Consider the following 19,133-nt stretch of genomic DNA (forward strand, 5'->3'; position numbering starts at 1 on the left):
ACTCTGATCTCTTAAAATTCCACATCTGATCCCAACTTTCTTTCATAATTTCAAAAACAAGGCGTAAGGTTTCACAAAAAGTCATCCATAGAAACTCATATCCAGAAAAAGATAAATACATACATGTCCAAGAATGGGTATGTTTCTGTGTTATGAAGTTGGTGAAGCCCATAAAAAAAATCCTTGTTTGCAGCAAAACTCAGGCATGTATCTGAAATTTAAAAAATGAGTCGTCTACGGAACCATAGAAAAAAAAAGGTCGTTAAATGGAAAATTGACCTATTGTCGAGAATGAAGCCACCGTAACATTCTCATTCCCCATTTGCTAAAAAATTTTTAAAGAACAGTCTGCATTATTAAATTAATTAACTAAGAATAATTTTCATTTGATGCGACATATTCGATGATAAACCATGTTGGTAACTGCTTTATGAAACAATAAATAAATAAATAGGAAGCTTTATGAGCTTTAGGGGTTCAAACCCTAAACTTGACCGGTCTACTAGGAATCCTGGCCTAACTTGATCACCCTGTGCCAATAGCAATCGTTTAAATAAAAAAAAGATCCATCATCAATGATTGAGTTGCAAGGTATTTTTGTTGGGTCAGATGAACTAGAAAGTCAATATTTTCACATCTTTCCAAGATTTGGTATCACCTTCCATTCACTTCATCATTGTTTTGCATGCTTAGGCAGACTTTCACCATATAACATGAACAGTGGTGTCCAACTTAGTGATGAGATGAAATACTCCTCCTACTCACTCAACATGAACAATGGTACATCTCATGTATCGAGCTCTTGATCTTCTTCTAACTGAAAGTGTTCAATTAGGCCAATCCCCCGGCCTAATGGGCTTGCCAGAGCTTCTGCTAACTGATGATCTCGCAAAATTGGAGCTTAAGGTTATCGTCCCTTAAAAGGTCATTTGGCAGCAGAGACATTTTGTGAGTGTTGCATGAATCTATCTTAAAGATTGAGGCCAGTTCATTGGATATGCTAGAACTACTGTTTCATAAACTTACTCCAATTTTTAAAGTAGATTCATGAGGTAATCATAAAATGTCTATGCTACCAAACTACCAGTATGACACCTTTTGCTGTGTCCGGACCTGGTTTGGGCCTGCCAATATGGACTAGTGTCTCACCTGCCAACCTGAAAGTCTCTATAAGGAATACAGGTTGGCTAAATGCATCTTAGTCCAATTCCATATTGCTTTGAGGACCAAATTCCAAGCCATGACCAGAGTTGAAGGTGAAGGGCTGCAGTTAGGTCCAGCTAAGAAGGTTGGATCCAGCTCAATTGCAACCAACTGGTGGGCTTACAATCCGGACCATATGGTTGACCAGCGATTGGCACCGTATCCTGTACATCCCGATAAGTTCAATCAAATGATCCAAAAAATTTCTAGTTAGTGCTGTGTCAGGTGCAGTTCAGACCCGACCGGGCTGCAAAGGGCGGGCCAGCCACCTGCATTTCCCGGACCCATTTAGTGGTGCTGGGTCAGAGACAGGTTCAGTAGTATCATATTGGTCCTACCCACTTTCAATTTCTGATCATGTTCAATAAAATGCCTATTTTCGCGGAAAATCAACTATTCCCTTAGTCACTCACCCGGCGGCATAATTAAACCCTAAAACTACTGATCTCCCCGCCCCTAAGATCGTAGCATGTGTCAGTAGGAGGCTGGTGCCGGCGAAATTGAACGGAAGACTGGCCGCCTACCAGCTACTGGCTCACTTATTTGCATTTAGAATATTATTTCTTATCTATAGTACATATATCTGTTGACGAAGTCTAACACCGAGAAATGATCTAGATGAACTAGCTTATTCACCTGCCACCATACGTTGCCTCAGTATCCCATTGTTTCTAACTGTTAGCCGATCTCAGCAAGTTGAACATCTTACCCACTCTCTTGCGTGGAGTTTTTTTCTTTGATTTGCAAGAAACCACTCTTGGCGTAGGAGATCTGCCCTTTGACTTGGCTGAGATAAATGACTTTTTTTTTTTTAATTTCCTATCTATGAAATTATTTAATGCTTGGACTGTATATGTCAAAAGCTGCCATTATTTTTTTTCATTCAATTTAAGGCATTTTTTCGATACAGTATAGCTTGGCGAGCCTTGGAGGATGTCAAGAGTTCGATAACTGAGGCAGTCCACCTCACTTTGAACGACTAATCTTTGCATTAATCAAGAGAAACGCTGCTTCTGATCATATTAAATTCCGATTAGAAGCATAACACACCAGTTTTTTGTGCTTAGTGTTTTTGATATGGAGCATAGTATCCCTAAAGGGTTAGTGGTTAGGCAGCAAAACGCGTCAAGCCAACTCGGGCTCGGCTCGAACTTTCTCAAAAAAACTCAGTTTGTGGTTGACTCGTTTATAACCGAGTCGAGTTTGAGCTTATAAAGATACTCGAAACGGTAAACGAGTCGAGTTTGAGTTTCAGAAACTCGACTTGTTTATACTAGACTCGACTCGACTCGAAAATTGGTACTCTATGTAATATTATCAAAACTGATTTCACAAATTGCACGAGTTAATGCTTACACGTGTTAAACGAGTTAATGCTTACAGGGGTTAACGCCTAAACGAGTTAAGTGGGTTAAACGAGTCGAGTTCAAGCTCGATTTTGTGTAGTCGAGTTGAGCTCGAGCTTGCTATAAGGAGCTTCACTGGAGCTCAAGTTGGCCAAGCTCGGGCTCGACTCAGCTCGTGTGCAGCTCTAGTCAGTTGTCACAACATACAGGTAAAGGTTGGTAGGTGGCTTGTATCTCTGGTGACATCAACTTTTTGTATTGCAAAAGGGGACACTAATATGCAAGTTGAAGCATATGAAATGAGTATTACACAAAGTGACCTTGTGATGAAAAGTAAAGTGGAGGGTTTGGCCTTCTTTCTCTCATATGGTAGGATTTTCTTTCTCTCACCCAATATTGAGCATGGTGTGGTATTAATGTGACAATCATCTTTTTTTGTCACATTTCCAAAGTTAGCCAAATTAAGGTCAAGCAAGAGGAGTCTGGTTCAACATTATCAGATTTTTTTTTCTACCATTAGAAACGCGTTTAGTAGGATCCACATGAACCCTGGAATGAGAGCATTCTGAAACAGATAGTCTGAGTACAAACCAAAAGGTTTTTTGAGTCGTGTTTATAGCGGCTTGTCGTTTTCAAGAAATCGGCGGACATATACAAAAATTCCTAGTAATATACTACGATCTACTATTTGTATTTTTTATCAATCTACTATATATATATATATATATATAAAGTTCATATGTTGTTATATGTACTCTAAGGTCGTCTATCATTCTTTTTCCAATGTGCTGATTAAATAAATGCTCGTGATTATCGGAAAAAAAAGAGGGCTCCAAATTAAAGGCATGAAGGTTCACGGTCGAATGAACTTTATAATATAAAATGATCTCTAGAACATGGAGAGGACTGTGCAAAGTTAGGTTTTGCTTTTAGAGATTAAATCATACCGCCCGAATATCCCGCTGCCTCTGCCACTAGGACAGATTTCACAAATCGATGCCAAATCTTTAAAACTCCATGCCGCAAACAGAAGTTGAAAATCTCCACACATGTGATAAGTTTCTAGGAGTGGCATAACTAGTGGGCCTGGTGATCATCAATTTGATTCTAGTTAGCGTTATTTCTTTTGACTACAAATGGTGGATGTGTGACACTTTAATTGACAGGTGTCTCGCTTCCTACCGAGTAACTTAGGTCAACTCAAATGATAAATCATGATTTAGATATCAAATTTTCACAATTTTTTTTTACTTTTTACATTTTCTAATGCTCTCTCTTCATTCTTAAATCTAAATTTTTGAAAAAAAAAACATAAAAATGCTAAAACACATATTTGGACTCTCAAGGAGAGAGAGAGAAGGGGGGCGAGCAATTGGTATATCTTATACCATTACATTAAAATTGAAAACAATAACATCATATGTATTTATGTCTGCTTCAAAAAGTTATGGCAGCTTCATAAAATACTTAAAAAAAGTATACCATGAATCTACCATAAATTTTACAATAAATACATAAAACAATAACATCCTATCACTATCACGGTTGCCAAACAGCCTCTAAAATTTCCAACAAAACCCATACTATTTAAATTTTTGAAAAAAAAATAATTTTAAACAAATTAGAAAAACGCCAATATTTTCAAAAATACAAATTTAACATAAAACGTGTTTCAATGCAAGTTGCTTTTGTAAAAGTTATTAGTTTTCTACTCGTACCAAAAATTGAACGTTAACTTTTTTACAGTTAAAAGAGCAACTGACTTAATATATGTTCCTTACTAAAGCACTCTTAAGATCATATCTTACTAAATCACTCTTAAGTTTACTAAAGTTTATAAAGAATACATTGATAATCTAGTTTAAGAGATCTGGTTTTTGTGTCCATCTATCTCTCTCTCTCTCTCTCTCTCTCTCTCTCTCTCTCTCTCTCTCTCTCTCTCTATATATATATATATATATATATATATATATATAATCTCCTAAATCAGCGGTGCGGTGGGATGTGGGGCTTTCAATTTAGGGTGGTGGCCGTCCATGGCTCTGTCGGTATGTGGCCACGCTTCTTTACTAATCACATGCATGAAGCGGCTCATCCCCGCCACCTCTCCTCTCCTTTCACCAAGTGTTTGCTACTTTCTATCATTATTTTCATTGACCAGGACGGAGACAGAACGCGTTTTTGTGTGTAATTTAGCCTTCATTGCGTCCCCTTCATCTTTGATGCCCCCGCCCTCCAATCGCAATCCCAAAGAAATAACGCGAGAGAAGTAAAGGCCGGGATCTCCTTTGTCCTCATTTCCCGGACGTTTCATTGATGATTGACTGAGTTGGCCGCACCTGGGCCGCACCTGGGCCGCACCGCCCGTCTGCCATCGGCTCATTTCCCAACCCCAATTGCCTCCCCACCTCTCTCTCTCTCTCCTTTTCTCTTTTTCTCTCTCTCCCCCACTTGGTTTGTAGCTTAGTCTGTCAAACTTTACATCTTAGATTCGATTCTCATGAGCGTTACTCTTTAGTAAGTTTGCGCTAGGTTTCCACTGAAAGTGATGTCTTGTGGGCTCCTTTCTCTCTCTCACTACTACCACCCACCTCTCCCCCTCTATACCTGGGCTAAAGGAGGAGCAGTAATTATATAATTTTAAATTTTTAAGAAATAATAGTATGTAAATAAGAAAAACTACCATGAACTATCAATATAAAAATAAGCATTCTTTTGTGTGTTTGTACGGACACTTATCCTCATATTGACCACACCTGCCTCTATCTCTTAATATATTAGTAGCATGACAACCTTTTTTCTAATTTGAAAGAAACTATTTCAGGCTTTGAAGACTTTCTTGCTGGCATGGAGTGTCTTTCTTGTATGTATAGGCATTCAAAAAGGGCTGGTGCCTCTGAAATTTGAATTAGATACCCAACCAGTTGTACCACACCCTTCGACAAGGCTAGTATGACTACACTATTGAACTTTTTGACTTTGCTTTCTACCAAGTGAACCTACTCTAGCTAGGTTCACACTTAAATTTGATTTGAGTCCACACTCAAATTTGATTTGGGTCCATCACGACTAGCACAATTCATTTTTTAGGTGAATTTTGGCCTCTCTTTCTTTTTCTTTCTCTCTATCTCTCTCTCTCTCTCTCTCTCTCTCTCTCTCTCTATATATATATATATATATATATATATATATATACATACATATATATAATGGTGACTTTAGTTAGTCAATTTTTCCCTGGACCACTACAGATGAACGGTTGTGATAAAAACATAAAAAAATATAAAAACTGATACTAGATGATGAAAATGTGCATCAATTTTTTTTCTTTATTTTTCTTTTAACCATCTATTATAATAGATCGGACAATCATCTATTATAATAGATCGGACAATCCTGTTAAATGGTTGGGTGATTCTACCTTCCAGTTTTATATATATATAACTCAACAGGGCGATCATAAAAGTTTAATCAAATAAAATAACAGGTTAGTCCTCCCAACTGATCAAATAAGACAGCTATGCATTGGAATGGGAACTCGTGAAAGGTTTTGATTCTTGAAGAATCCTTTTCTTCGGATTTGTAGCCATCCCATGTCTATGCATAAAAATGCAAAATTTTCTTTTGGGCCTTACTAACATTTAATGAATAGAGAAATAGATTGAATGATTAGAGTTAAGTTGGTGAATCCTAAGTGCTTCGGTCCGCATGATGAAATGGCTTTTGTATTTTAGTAAGTCTTATCTTATTTCATATGGCAATCAAACATTACTCCATTATTGTCACACAGCGACTACACCTTTTTTTAGCCCCGTTGATATTGACATATTAGGGCACCTGTCCATACTTTCAGCATACTTCGATTAATTTTAGAATTGGTAATATTTTTGAAATTAATGTCAATTAAAGCAATTATTGGCAACTAATTTTGAAAAATAAAACCACATCATGGTAATTGATTTTCCATAGGAATTTATTTTACTCGGGGAGCATCGGGTCGGATACCTAACGGCCTTTTGCGAACCGGTTTGGGTTGGGCAAGACCCGAGCCATAAAAAATGGCCTTGGGCCGGCCCAACAGCTTCTCAGGCTGGCCCCAAGCAGGCCGCAGACAGACTTTGAATCCGCTGACCCGGCGCCTAGCCCTACTTATCAGAAGAGTTCATGTTCCTTAGCATAAACGCCTAAACGCATCGCTATGTATATGCACCTTCTTGTATGTCCACCTTCCAATTATTCACTTTGAGCAGCTGATGGTGTGCAAGAGCCAAAGAGAAAACTCCAAGGGAAAGATCCCTTTCATTTAAATGCAAAGAACAACTGCAGTAGGCCTCAAATTCCTGGGGGTTGCTTTGTTCACCAACTCTTGCTTACCAACCAAAAGAATAAAAACAACAAAAGAAAGAGAGAGAAAGGGAAGACAAAAGGGACCTTATATTGAAGAGGCAGTAAGGTGGTGATGTGTAGCTGTATGGCAAATCCATCAAAGTTGGTAAAGAAAAAAGAAGACCAGGAAAAGGCAGAAGATGAAGGCATACCAACTCTTTGGGTCCACTGTGGGAATATCAAGAAGTATTTTCATTTTGTTCAAAGTTGGTTCTTCCTCTCCATTCTCCACTGTTTTGGAGCCTTTTTATAATTGAGAGTAAGTTCCTTTAACCATTGTCATGTTTTCTTTATTGGGCATCAGCTTTTTCCCTTCTTAAAATGAGTCAAATTAGTTCATGCCAAGTTGGGTACCAGATGTTGTGCATAAAACTAATTTGCAGAGTCCAGCAGTTCCACTTCTTTTGGGTTTGATGGGCAGCCCATGCTGTCAGCTATACCCTCTTAACAAGGTATGTCCCATACAAGAGCATTACATTACCACACCAGCTGCAAAATAAACACATAAAGTAGTCATTATGCTAGTTAGGGATATAAATTGATCAGATATATTCAACTGCTGATCTGGTCTTGAATCTATTCAGTCAAATTTGATGAAAAAAATATGAATCCGATTACTTATTGGATCCAGATATGGTGTACAGCTTCCATATATGACTGAATTCCAATTTTAATCTGTTATCCGCTTAGGATCTGATACAGATCCACACCGACTACATATATATGTCTGATCTTATGCTAATCAAATCCAAATATTGTCTTAAAAGCAGGCTTAGAGTTTGATTGGAATATGATTAAATTGAATCCTATTAAGTTGAATCCAGTAAAGACCAGAACCCTTAACATCCATCATGCTCATGTTCACGAATGTTGATAAGAATATTGGTTTTCATGAATCCTAATGGTTTTCCATAATATCGACAAATCAGCTGGAATTAAGGAATTGCCTTGAATTTTATATGTTTCAGAAAAAACGATTTTGGTTCTAATCAAAAATTGGGTTTCACAGATCTGAATTTCCTTATCAAGCTTGAAACAAAAAAAGAAAAAGAAAGAACAAAAATGTCGCTAATTTGTTTTCTCTTCCTTCGACTTGATTCTGGGGGAAAACGAAGGGCCTAGAAGCCATTTAGCTTAATTAAAAGGTTTGGACGTGAATCACGCGATAACAAGAAGCCTAGGCTTTCCAATTTATGGTACAGAACGTCAGTGGAAGTTCTTGTTTTCTCATAAAGGTTTTACTGACGTTTAGCATACTTTACCAATCTTTTCCTTGTGTCAGTAAAGACCCGTTTTGTGGTATAGAAGGCGAAGGCTTTTTCATAACAAGGCCAAATAGATGCTTACAGATCCGAACAACAACAACAAAAATGCCTGAAATAGATCAAAATAAACAATGGCCTATAGAGTCTTCTCATGTTGCAAAACATATATGCTCTTCATGTCTAAACAATACAGTAGCAAAGAAAAAAAAAATATGACAGAAACAATAATAACGGAAGAAGGGAAAAACCAATTTAATGGATTTACAGTTAAATTGATTAGGTGTATCTACAAGATCTGAAAGGGTCAAAATCTAAATGAAAGATGAAATTGACACTGATGACAGCGACTAGGAAAAAAAGAAAAACAAATGCTCGTGTGTTGGGTGCCAATCATTGATAAGACCTTGAGACAGACACAACAGCTACAATAGTCAATGGAATAGTCTCCTTCATGCATTTATTCATTCACAATCATAAGGGAAGGTGCCAATCATTGCGTTGTGAAGTACAAATCTTTTACCTGTTATGCACCAAGAGAAAGGAAAACAGAACCAAAGTAGTTAGAAATCTAAAGCCTGAAGAAGATATGGGTAAGTTCTGATTAGATATTTGAAGCAATGGAGGAGCCAGATTCAAAGACCAGCCCGTGCCTCGGGTGCTTATACTACTCATTCCGCTGGCACAACGACAACGACCGTTGCTAGTAGCTTCTTTGCTTGAGCATAAGGCTTTTTGGTTGCTTATCAGCCTTCTTTCCTGCTCCCTACGGCTATTCTTTTATCTCTTTGGCCACAGGGAAGAAGACCAAAACCGATCTTCTGCTTCGGACCTGACCTTTCAATAAGATCACTAATTCAGGTACAAACAAATACCATTAGTACTCACTGTACAAACAAATGTCATGCAAGCCTTAAAAAGAAAAAGGCCTTTGGGCTGCCATCTCTCTCCGAGTAAAGCTGAGAAAAACTGTCAACCCCTGAGGTGTTGATCACTCGACCCTGCTGGTACAACAAAGTTTAGGGACAGACAGTCAGGAGGGACGCTCATATATAACATTCAATTCTAGATGCCGCACAAAAGGTTATTCATATTATATACATAAAAAAGAAACAAGAACTTGTTGTGGTAACTGTGGTATGAACAGTTTGTTTCACAATTTGCAACTACTATTTTTCCTAAACCATGTATTTAAGAAAGTCTCCGTGCTCACTGTGTTTTTCAAAACCTTGATCGCAACTATGCATAGCATTTATGTGTTGATTGCAACATCCAACCGAAGGAGTAATACTGTTTACAACCGACGGCGATTGATGATCCAAATGGGTAGACTTGGTTCATAATTGGGAGTTTTAGGATTTCCTGCCCGGCCCGGGGCCGGACCGAGTTGCGTAAACTTTTTACTTACATTACTCGTGTTCATGTAATTTACACATGTTTGGCATCCGACACGCGGTCGAAACTTTTCGTGTGTGCCTTTTACTTTTTTGTTAAAATTTTCAACTACCCTACGTGATACCATCGAACAAAGAACAAGTTCTGAAAAAGAAAAAAAAAAAAATCTGTTATAAGGAGCATTGGACGGCTTTTCTAAAATATCAGGTTTTTTCATAATTTTCTTCAACTTGGTATCAACATTCCATGATCTAAATCATTTGGTCAATGAAATAAAAAAAAAATAGATTTCAGTAGCAGGATACAAGATTTTGGTTAACAAACTTACCAAATAAATGCCATCAGTCATGGTTGGTTATAAACTTCACCTTACGAAATCAGTCGATCATAGAGACGTTTCACCACACAACAGTAAGGAGTGCAGATAAGACCCAAGTGCGAGACAGAGATAACAAGCACACGGAAAAACAAGAGGAGGGGGAGAGAGGCAAGAAACTAAATAAGCTTAGTGAAAATAAAACCACAGTGGCCTAGTTTCTGCTGTCACAAATAAGGTCCAAATCAGGAGATAATGTATAAACCCGTTTATCAAACAGGGAAGTTGAGATTTTTTGTTGACTTTGGCTATAAAAGAACTCATACTAACATTATGAGCAAGGACCCAAAAAATGTCATCACCCAAACACGACAGATAGTCAGAACAGCAACTACTTCAGCCCCTAATCTGGTATAGGTTTGCCTAAACCAACCTTGTCAATCAAGAAAAAAGACGCTATTCTTACCAAATAATCATAGGCTGACGACCATTATTTTGAGGGTAGAGACCAGAAGGCACCTCTTTGTAACTGGATTTACAATCTGAAAGTATGGTTTCCCGGAAATCGGCATGATTTAGTCAATTTTGGAAGCCACAAACTGTGGAGGCATGTGCTTAGGAAAACCCACAACAGCAACTCCAGCTGACAGCCGAATGCACAATAAAAAGCTGTGAAAATGCCAATATCATCGCCAACAAAGCTAAACTTCATCTACAAGTCGCCCTCACTAGCTGACTTTTCTTGTCACTTCAATTTCTGAATATATACGTAAACCATATGAATTAAGAAACTGTGCATGGTTTGTTAGGAAAAGCAGGTAAGATCATTTAATTTTACCAAAACTACTCTTCAAGTATTGTCAATCAGCCAGCTCGATATTTTATAAGTAATGGAATATGGACTCCTCACTTGGTGGTAGCCTTCTGTTGACACAATTGACCTGTACCAAACAAGCAGGGACCAATCAATCAGTCCCTGATTAAGTTCATTACATAACTTGTTACTGCAAGAGGAAAAGTAGTGGCTTGGCCTATTTACAATATGATCCACCTTCAAAAGTAACTGCACTTGATAAAAAACTGCCGCCTCAAAGGAAATGTAATATTGTAATCATTTAAGCCAGCTGGATGTTGGCAACTGGTTACCATTTGCTCATAGAGGTTTCTGCTGTACAAGGATGAGTTTCTTTGATAAGAAATAGAGACCTCTTGCTGAGATTAATTTGATCACAGGAGCATCTGCTATTATCGAGTTAAGTTACCAAGATTTTCCATATCAGGAGTGTAATTCAAACAGTGAATGCAAAGGTTAAGGACAATGAGATGATTATACCATTGAGCCATACAATGCAGTAGATGTATCCCGCTATAAGAACAGAATGCAGGAATAGATATTTAGCAACACGGAGTAACCTTATTAGCACAAATTAGACAAACCATTTGCAACTGGAAGGTTTCAAAGACCCAACCCATGCCCCTCTCTTTGATGCTCATTCTTTCAGTCACTCCAACCCATCACAAAAAGATTGCAACCAAAGTAGGAGCAAAGCAATCACCAAGGTGAGCCAACAGTTACATACATTTGAGACAAAGTTTATGTTAAATGTATAGAATTTTGTATACAGACAGATCCAAATGAGCCAAGCTGAACAGCCCTTGTTCCGCTCAGCTTCTGTATACTTGTGTACTCTCTCATTGCAAGCTTTATGGAAGCAACACTGATGGAGCTGAGCTCAAGAGCAGCTTCTCTCACATGGACTTACTAAGATAAGAAAAAAAAAACAGTAATTTGCAGAAAGAATCCCTATAAACAGGAGACAATGATAAGGACTACGTCACACCATTAGGAGCACAGATAGGATTGGGAACAATGATGCAAGACGGTCACCTACAGGAATCACATAGTCCACATGGCAAACCTGCCGGCAGTACCTGCTTGCGTTAGTCCACCTTTCTATTTAGTTCAGAAGGAACAGAACATAGAACCCTAACAAGGTATACAAAAAATTTAAATGCATCAACAATAAGAATATTCCTCAAATTACATACAACTCGGCACAGGTAGTTGTATGCAATGGACCAGATAGCTTCCTAGCATTGAATTGAATGTGTGCAAATCAATCATGTTGATCCATGCTATCCATATCAATGGCTTTTATCTAGGCATTGACCATAGTTTACCCGAAACTTCTAACTGAAGAGGAGTCCCACTTCCCTGAAAGCACATCTTGGAAACCAAGCTAGATAGTTGATGCTTCTCTGAAAGAAGGGGAGGTTGAAGAGACTTGTCTCTCATTTACAGGAGGTACGTTTCGTTGGAATGGAAAACTCAGTTATCCATTAACATATTTTCACTTCCGAGTTTTCAAGGATGGGATGCAAGTATGTGCAACTAACTGACGTAGCATGAGAAAGTTGCAAATGGAAAAAGAGCTACAAGGCCCACCAACCACCTTGCCTTCCTGATTCTGTAAGAGAGGATTCCAAAAGGGAATATTGACGCCCACATATTTATTAAACAAAAAAAAGAAGGGCGAAAGCACCATACAGAGAGTGAAAATCTGCCCTTATCCTTTATTTGGTAGTTGGTACTAATCAGGTAAGTGACTCGACTTGACAGTACTTGTATTCTTGCAATAGATTGTTTGCGAGGAATGAAAACTTGGCTTGTGTTTCTCTAATGTTAGAGCATGATCTTTGAGTCGTTGAATTTTAGTATGTTGTAGATATTTTATTCGCAATTCTCTTGCAGAAAAAAACTCAGCATCTCAAACACATGATCCAAGAAGCCTTTCATAAATAACAAAACAATGTACACCACATCAGTGAGGTCTAACCTTTAAAATGTAAAAAGAATGCGAGTTTTACACAAAAGCTCATTACCTTCATTAGTTTGCATACTACATATTTATATATATATATATATATATATATATATATATATATATATATATATAAAGAGAGAGAGAAAGAAAGAGAGAGACAGGGAGAGAGAGAGCCTCCTTGAATGTATTGGATAGATTTCACAGACTCAATTTTTGGTACTAATGAGGCCAAATCAGAATTGGCAAAGCGCACAATTAGCATAGGCTGGGGAACCACCGACGTGAAGTCATTGCTTCATGAAAAGAGGGTGTGAAAGATTGTTGGCAACAGAATCAAATCCTTTTTAGGTCATCAGCAGCAGCAGCTAGTGGCTGGTGCATATGACTATTAGGCCTAGAATTCTGATTTGTGGATTGGACAACCAGAAAGAGCCACCCAAACTCCCCACTCTCTCATAAGAGAAGAGGTCTATAGTTGGGCATGGGTTCACACTGGAGAACATGTTGATTGAATGCCTGGAAAGTTTGAGGCCAAGAAAAAACTAATATCATAATTCTATATATATACGTATGTGGCTCCGCCCTTACCCTAAACCTTGAAGTCAAGTCTCCCCCAAGCATGCGTGAATCACTTCTACAACTCTACTTCTCTTAGCATGAATAGGGTCACCCAGTTGATAGAGGTTACTGCAATAGTTATAGTTGGAGTCATGAAAATTTGAAGGTTTGATTCTAGCCAAGTATTGGCAACCTTTTGATCCTCACCTTGCTTTATATATTGAAGTGATGGAACTTGATCTTTTAGAAGTTGTTTATGGGCACAAATGCACAAAATGAACACGCTGTTTTGTGTCATTCCATGTGTTCTGGAGCGTGCATCCTTTCCACTGTTTGCATGAGTTTGGATACACCACATAGGTGTTCTGTTCTGGGTGTTTTGGGAATGTCGATCAAACAATCTCTTGCATGTAATTGACAAGGCTTGGTAGATCCAGTCACGCCATTATCATATCTAACAAATGCAATCTGTGTCATAATTGTATCTATCTTAGTGGTCATGCATTGAGGCAATGCGGCCAATACCCCTAGTCATGTGTACTTTGTGTGGGGCTCAATTGGGATCTTGTGGTCGTACAGGTCTATATATGTTCAGGTTTTCATTAAGAGGCTGGTTCGCTTAGGTTTTATTTGAAGGCAGTGACTCCAAGTGAGCTCGGGGCAGGGGCAGAGCCAGTTAACTCCATGGGCCTTTGGATTTTGAACTAAGAGGGAATTCAGGCCTAGGTCCAGCCATATGAGATGCCCTCACTGGACTTTGGTCAGTGCACCTCGATATGAGTCTCAGACCCAGCAAGATGCCCTTTTACCACGTTCAATGGAAATGAAGATGAAGATCTCAGCCTTGGAAGTTCAGCATCCCGATGAGTAGTGGCTCTCAGTCAAAAGTTTTTGGCTCTGCCACTGGTTTGAGGTTTTTGAATAGACACAAATTGGGTTAGTGTTGTCTCAATATCCTTGATGTTCTACTCATTGGGCCAAGTTCCATGGAGACCTCAGTTCTCCAACCAGTTGTGAAGCAAAAAATTTTTGCCAAGTTCCATGGAGACCTCAGTTCTCCAACCAGTTGTGAAGCAAAAAATTTTTAAGTATGGAGGGACACCTCCATGTAGTTTTTTATTTGAAAAGGTGCAGGAAAGATAATTTTTGCATGTCCTTGAATTAGTCTTCTGTAAGTAAACACAAAGTTGGTCAATCTTTTTAGGTTAAGGGAAATAGAACCAAAGCCTACACTTTAAATTTGTGTCATTCCCAAATTCTCAATCATAGGTGATCCCATGGAGTCTCAAAACATTCTCGTCTTCATAAAAGGCAAAGAAAATCCCTGTGATCATCAAAAAGGATATCAAATTCTGATTTCTGAGAGTCTAAAACAAACGATGGTCAAAGTGGTGCTTTGATTCATTAAGGAGCATAGATCTAGGTTTCTTTGTTCAGTCAATAACATCATTATTTCTTTTAGAATCTATGCCTCCAATGCTGATGCGATTGCAGAACCAGAAATTTAAGAGATAGAGGTCTGAAGTATATAAACTTAAGTTCAGTATAGGCACTTATATGTTTATATGTATAATTATAAAGGAAATTCTGGCAAGCCAACAAGGGCATATGCCTCCTTGACTTGTGTAGAAACAAAATGTGCACGAGAGTAGAAGAAAGCACACAGATGTAACGTGGAAAACCCTCGACTCGAGGGAAGAAAAACCACGGGTGAGGAGGTCTGGTGCCCACTAGCCTCCAGACACTCTCTCTCTTCAACACTTCATTAACTCAAAGATTAGGGTTTACAGAAGTATAAGTAGTCCTAATTAGGACAAACCGGATCGGGTACGGATCCGGACCCGAATAACAAAACCCGTCAACACTCCCCCTCAAGTTGGGCATACATATCAAACATGCCCAACTTGGATACATTTCTCTCAAATGGAGTTACACTTAAGGCCTTGGTTAGGACATCAGCAGTTTGGTCTTCAGACTTCATGTAAGGTAGCGTTAATTCCTTAGCATCAATTCTTTCTCTGATGAAGTGACGGTCGATCTCCACATGCTTTGTTCGATCATGAAGAACCGGGTTGTTAGCCAAGTTAATTGCAGACTTATTATCACAATACATCCTCATAGGCCCTTCAATCTCTATTCCAATATCTGTCAGTAAGATCTTCAGCCATAACAATTCTGATACCCCAGTAGCCACAGCCCTATATTCAGCCTCTGCACTCGAGCGGGAACACACATCTTGTCTCTTGCTTCTCCAAACAACCAAATTTCCCCCTAAGTAGACGCAGTATCCTGAAGTAGATCTTCTGGTGTCAACACAGCCTGCCCAGTCTGCATCAGAATACCCTTCAACTTCAATAGATCTTTGTTGCACATATAGAAGTCCCTTTCCGGGATTCTTCTTCAAGTAGCACAAAATTCTATCTACAGCCTTCAAGTGCACATCTGTAGGTGCATGCATGAACTGGCTCATCACATTTACAGCAAATGTGATATCAGGTCTAGTCAGAGTGAGATAAATCAGTTTGCCAACTAGACGTTGATATCTCCCTTTAGCTTCTTCACCCAACAGTTCTCCATCTTTGCTACCAAGTTTATGCCCAGCATCTATAGGAGTAGAGGCTGGTCTGCATCCCAGTTTTCCTGTCTCTTTTAGTAGATCCAGGGTATACTTCCTTTGACTAAGTACAAGAGTTGTACCTGATCTAGCAATTTCAATACCCAGAAAATACTTCAGCTTACCAAGATCTTTTAGATCGAATTCAGTAGATAGTAAACCCTTTAATCTTGCTATCTCTTCCTTATCATCACCTGTAACAATCATATCATCAACATAAACCAATAGTAGAGTAACTTTACTCTCTCTTCTCTTTACAAACAGGGTATGATCTCCATTTCCTTGTTTGTAGCCATGTTTCTTCATAACAAGTCTGAGTCGTTCAAACCATGCTCGGGGAGACTGTTTCAGCCCATACAAAGCTTTCTTCAATTTACAGCATTTTCCAGGCTTCTCAAAACCTGGTGGCATGCACATGTACACTTCCTCTTCGAGATCTCCATTGAGAAAGGCATTTTTTACATCAAGTTGGCACATCTCCCAACCCTTCAGCACCGCCAATGAAATAATAACTCTAACAGTCTTCATCTTTGCAACAGGAGTAAACGTCTCTAAGTAGTCGATCCCATATTTCTGACTGAACCCCTTGGCCACCAATCGTGCTTTGTACCTTTCAATGCTACCATCTGGTTTGTACTTAACAGTGTAGACCCACTTCGACCCAACCAAGTGGGCTGCTTCAGGAATATCAACCACCTCCCATGTCTGATTTCTGTCTAAAGCTTCCATCTCTTCTTTCATTGCATGAGACCACTTAGTGTCACCCTGAGCCTCTGTAGCATTCCTGGGAATCACAACCACAGCCAAGGAGGATACAAAACATTTATAGTCAGTGCTCAATCTAGAGTAAGATACGAAGTTACCAATAGGGTGCTGGGTACATGACCTGACCCCCTTTCTCAAGGCAATAGGAAGATCCTCCTTTTCTTTTCCAACATCTTGCTTCTGTACACGACTTGGATCATCCAAGGAAGAAGTAGGATTGGGATTCGGTGTAACCTCCTCATCATCAATCACCTTGTCAGTACAAGCTCTTCTCCTGGAATACACCTGTCCAAACATACGATTACCCTCTTGTTCTGTCACCAAAGGATGCTCTCCCTCCTTCTCCTGTTCATGTACATCAGTAGTCGTCCCCTCTTCATCTTTGCCATCTTCATCTTTGCCAAGCACCTTGGCAACAGGATTCTCTTCACGCCTGTAATCCATAAAGTCTGTAAACTGAATTTCCTGTGTGGGAGAATACTCTTCCTTAGACATTAATTTCTCCCCCTGAAGAGAATTCTCACCAAAATAGGAGACATGTTCCAAGAATGTGACATCTTTGGTAATGTGAAGACGACCAGTGGTAGGATCTAGACATTTATAACCTTTTTGAGTGGAAGAATACCCAAGAAAGACGCCCTTAATAGATTTGGGATCAAGTTTTTTCACATTGGGACTGTGGTTATGTATGAAACACACACATCCAAAGACTCGAGGAGGAAGATGAAAAGGTTGACTACTCCCTGGAAGCATAGAGTATGGAGTACGACCCTTTAGCACACGACTGGGCATGCGATTAATCAAGTAGACACTAGTAAGGATTGCATCACCCCAATAGTATTTTGGGAGATGTCTTTGGAACAGTATGGCTCGGGTGACATTGAGCAACTGACGATTTTTCCTCTCAGCAACCCCATTTTGAGGGGGGGTATAACTACAGGATGTCTCATGAACAATCCCCCTCTTTCGAAAGAATTCTTCAACAGTGAGACACAGATATTCACGAGCATTATCAGACCGAAAAGTCTTGACAGAATTTCCATATTGGTTTTCCACTAGGAGGATGAAAGTTTCAATAATGTGAGGCACCTCACTACGATCTTTCAACAAATACACAAAGGTACATCTTGAATAATCATCTATAAAGGTTATAAAGTATTGAAAACCACCACGAGAATGAATGCCCGAAGGCCCCCACACATCAGAATGAACCAAGGAGAAAGCTTTATTAGAACGACTATTTGAAATTGGATAAGAAGCTCTAACATGCTTCGCAAACTGACACACATCACATGATAACATGGAAATGTTTAAACTAGAACATAGTTCAGGGAACAAATGTTTCAAAATCCCAAATGGGAGATGACCAAGGCGTTCATGCCAAAACAAAAATAACTGACGACACTCTTCCTCCTTCTTCTCTGTTCTGCTGACTGCTGACATAAGAGCTGTGACAACGCGTATAGGAAGCCGATACAGCCCATCAGACACCAAACCAATCCCAATCCTCTTCCCTGTCACCAAGTCCTGCAAAACACAACGTTTTTCAGAAAATATAAGCTCACACTTCAGTTCCTTGGTAATCTTACTAACAGATAACAAATTTAAGGGAAGATGAGGAACATGTAAGGCATCATGAACTAAAAAATTATTTAACAAGGAAAGACTCCCTTTCCCTGCCACTGAAGTAAAGGAACCATCGGCAAGGGACACACGTTCCTTTCCCGAGGATAGCTTGTAGTCATGGAAAAGCTTGGGGTTGCCAGTCATGTGATGAGTGGCACCGCTGTCAACAATCCATTCACCCATAGAAGAAGTACCTTCTCCCCCTGAAACAGCCAATGCCTGATTGATCTTCACCTCATCTGGTGTATCTGCCTGACCAACATCAATCTTGCTCAAATATGCTCGTAGCTCACGGATCTGCTCTGCAGAAATAGAACCTTTCCCATCACTCAGACTTGTTGCAGACGATACAGGCTTCTTCCCACTCGAAGACCTCCCCCTACTATCCTTCTTCTCTGGATACAGGTCCCAACAAAAATCCCTAGTATGACCAAGTTTTTTGCAATGAGTACATTTTCGAGAAGAACGAGGAGTTCCCACAGGGGCACGGCTAACATAGGCAGACTGTTCTTCCCCCTTTCGTCCACTAGAGAGCAGCCTTCTCTGTTCTTCAGCTTCAACACGGGAATAGACATCTTCAATACTAAATGATTCGTCAGAGTTAAGAATCTGACTCCTTATATTTTCAAAGTCATCATTCAGTCCGGATAAGAAAAGGAATACCCTGTTTTCCCATTTATCAGTCATGTACTGCATCTGGTCGTGAGGACACCTCCATGGAATATCAGAGTGATAGTCAAGGTCCTCCCACTTAGATTTTAATGCTGCATAAAAGTCTGCAACCGAGAGAGCACCTTGTCGCAGGGAATATACATCCTTCATAAGTTGATACACACG

This window comes from Nymphaea colorata, chromosome 5 (genome assembly GCF_008831285.2).
Source record: "Nymphaea colorata isolate Beijing-Zhang1983 chromosome 5, ASM883128v2, whole genome shotgun sequence".
Lineage (NCBI taxonomy): Eukaryota > Viridiplantae > Streptophyta > Magnoliopsida > Nymphaeales > Nymphaeaceae > Nymphaea > Nymphaea colorata.